The 3,659-nt window shown below is 41.0% G+C and overlaps 1 protein-coding gene across 1 annotated transcript in view; it reads left to right on the forward strand.

Annotated features, from left to right (window-relative positions):
- The window catches only part of Fam185a (family with sequence similarity 185 member A), a 27,944-nt gene that overhangs the window by 6,160 nt on the left and 18,125 nt on the right, over nt 1-3,659 (forward strand). The gene's annotated exons all lie outside the window — the stretch shown is intronic.

The raw sequence follows: 3,659 nt of genomic DNA on the forward strand, positions 1-3,659 counted from the left end.
TTGTCTCTGGTGCAGTGGACTCGGGGGCTGTGGCATTGTCTCTGGTGCAGTGGACTCTGGGGCTGTGGCGTTGTCTCTGGTGCAGTGGACTCGGGGGCTGTGGCATTGTTCCTGCTGTTGTCAATTTCCCATTACTTTTTTCTGAGAATCTGTGGGAAGTTTTTTAAAACAAGTATTTAAATATATGATAAACCTTTTAAATTAAACTAGGCAAGTGTTTCCAGAGCCTGTAGCCTTAGGTCATGCCCTTGGAGATGACCCTTAGCTTTTTTCAGTCAGATTACCACCTCTGTAGAAGTACAACAGTCAACCCTTGCAGTAATGTGTAGTGTTACGTGTGATATTACATGTGATGTCACCATAAAATCCCATGTTTTCTGTGGGGGGTCAACACTGGTGTCTTTCTCAAGTGCTCTTCACCTTGTTTCTGGAGACAGTTTCTCACTGAACCGGGAGCTCTGGACTTTGGCCACTCAGTGAGCTCCGGGATCTGCTGTGCCCACCTTCCCCGCACTGGGGTTATAAACTGGTGGTGTTAGGTTCACATGGGTGCTGGGGATCCAGACGCGGGGCCCGTGCTTGACTGGTGAGCACTGTACTAATGAGCTGTGTCTCCAGCCCCAGAATTACAAGCTTTCCATCAGATATGGCCACGTTAGTTGTTAATTTGTCCTGATTGACATGGGTATCAAACATTTCTTCACTCCTACTTCCTATGGAACTTTCGTTTCTTTCCTGAGTATGGTGATGTGCTCAAGACCTAGTATAGATATTTTTCTATTTTTCCTTTTAAAACATTTAAAAGTTTATTTAAAAACTTAAAAAATATAATTACTGGTTAACAGCACATATTGAGGATTAAACTTCCTGACTCAACCACTTACTACGTCTTGAGACTTAAGACAAGTTACTTAACATTTCTGCGTCTCGGTTTTCTGGAAAATGTGGTCACAGTAATAGAGCTGCCTGAGAAGACCGATAGAAAGATTCAGGCATTACTGCAGGGAAGGGGCTGCCTCTGACACAGGGCTTGCCTGCCGTGAGGGTGAAGGAAGAGCCAGAGGAGAGATCACCGGACTTCCCTGCCCTGCATGGCGCTGTTTGAAAGGAAGTATCAGTGCACTTACGCAAACGAGATAATGAAATTAAATGGACATCATAAACAACAGGACTGTCAGTGGTGTGGCTGTTTTAAATGGTATTATTAGTTTCAGAATCGGCCTTTTATAAATTAAGAAAGAGCATAGATAGTTTATGTGACTGCAAGTTAAACTGATGACACACTTGTCACTTCTGTCTGGACTACAGAGTCACAGTACTTCCTAAATACTTGATTTTTGTTACTTGTAAGAAGTGTGTGTGTGTGTGCGTGTGTATGTGCATAATGACCAAGTGTAGGGAAAAATCCCTCCTTATGTTAAAGTTAATTTTAGCAATACCTCTCAGGAAGGTATTTATTTTCTGATCTTCCTTTTGTCTTCTCTTTAAATAATTTCTATTAAAAATCAGAGTGTACAGTTTAATGTAGGCAATCTGCATGTGATACTTTTATCCAGTAATATTTTTGACTATAAATAAGATTTTTGTCAATATTTTGCTGTAAACTGAGCTAACCCAAATTTAATTTTTCTAATTTGTGACCCTGGGAGAATTTAGGGTTTCTGGGAAATTGTATGAATGATTGGCAGCTGTGCTGTGCTGGGGTTTTACTTGCTTTCGTTGGCGTTGGTCGTCAGTGTGTTTTCTGGCTTCCTGGGGGTGTTTTTCACTTTTAATGAACAGTATTGATCCTTGGTACTTTCCAGACCCTCATAAAGAGTATCTGGAAACTCAGCTTTATTCACGTGGTAGCAGGCAGTGTCTAGGTAGAAGTGCTCCTTAGCTGATTCAGGGTGCTTTAAATGTTCCAGTAAATGTTCTTTTGGTGTAAAATAGCCCCGTTCCCTGTTGAAAGGCCAGACTATTCCATTTTGTTGCCTGTTTTATAGAAATTCTTGGAGAGTATGAACATTAAGCAAGTTTTCATGAATAGGGTTTGTAGGTAAAGACTTTTTTGTTGGAAGGTTGTTTCTCTTTCTCTCCCCCCCCCCCTCTTTTTTCCAGTTTTCGAGACAGGGTGTCTCTTGTAGCCCTGCTGGCTCTCAGTCCGTAATCAACTTAAGATAAACAAGTAGTTAAAAAGCAATGTAGTAGTTAAAAATACAAGAAGTTACGTACTGTGAATCCAGAGGGGAAGCAGTTTTACCGTATACCCCTAAGACCCGCTAAGTACTCTGCTTTCTTGTTTTATACTATCATCTTTAGTATTTCATTCTTGAAACTCCACCTTGTGTGCTAACATTTGCTAGCATTCTTTACAGATTTTGGGAAGCTTGTGAGGAGGGATGAAGCCGGTGTCATTGTGTTCAAACAGTGGTACTGCTGGTTTCAATGCCCCGTGCACTACTTCAAACTGTTCCTGGGCAGAACTGTGGCAAGCCATCATAGTAACTGAGTGTGTGGCACCAACACTTTCATGTTAACACGTTTGTTTATAACATGGTAGAGGTGATGTGGAATTCCCAACTGTCTTTGTTTTACATGCAAACGTTCTTTGAAACAAACACATACTGACTTTTGTTAGGGAAATTGAAGGACGAATAGGAATTCCTCTCACTTCGTTCACTGGAAAGCGACTGCCTTATTAAATGCAAAGTGGAAAAGTTTTAGAAGGTTATAGTTGTTACATCAACACGTGAGAAAAGCCACGTAGCTCAGCAGCATCTAAGCAGGTGAGGCTCAAAATGCATTCATGAGATTAATATAGGAATGGCAGTACATTGGATTATTAATCAGATAAAAGATACACACAGGGCACCTTCTGTAACAAGCATCTCCCTGCTGTTACTGTTGAATCGGAAGATGGATTCAGACATAAGAAAAGCACAGGGAATGTAATCAGTATAATAATGTGTAATAGAAGGGAGGAGACAGAGTGATCATTTGGAGAATATAATTGTGCATGTGGACTTTCTCTAATGCAAATACATCTTTGGAATCAGTGAGTTTATTGTGGTTGCTAGATTAAGTTCAAATATAAACATCAAGAAGATAACATGAAATCTCAAGAGCTGCATTGTGTAATAGCACTTTAAGAATGTCTAGTTGGAATAAACAAGTAAGATAAATTCTACAAAGAAAGCAGAAAACATTGTTAAGAGAAACTAAAGAAGGCATAAATAAATGAAGGGCTCGGGCATTGGCTCTGTTTCCCGTTCTGCAGGAGAGTGCATGTTGCTCCCTGTCTAGACAGCTAGAGCTGGGAGTCACTTGTCAAGATGTGTATTTCTCATGGAGTTGGTATCATTGTGGAGCAGCAGTTCTCAGCCTTCCTAACGCTACAACCCTTCAGTACAGTTCCTGCTGTGGGCTGACCCTCAATCATGAAGTTATCTCGTTGCCACTTCATAGCTGTGATTTTGCCGCTGTGGTGAACCGTAAACAGTCTCTGATGTGTGACCGCTGTGGGGGTTGTAGCTCACAGGTGAGAACTGCTGTTCTAGATGACCGTTCTGGTTGTTACCATTTGTTTTATAATGAACTGCTGTTCTAGATGACCATTCTGGTTGTTACAGTTTGTTTTATAATGAACTGCTGTTCTAGATGACCGTTCTGGTTGT

The sequence above is a fragment of the Microtus ochrogaster genome, chromosome 26, assembly GCF_000317375.1.
Source record: "Microtus ochrogaster isolate Prairie Vole_2 chromosome 26, MicOch1.0, whole genome shotgun sequence".
Lineage (NCBI taxonomy): Eukaryota > Metazoa > Chordata > Mammalia > Rodentia > Cricetidae > Microtus > Microtus ochrogaster.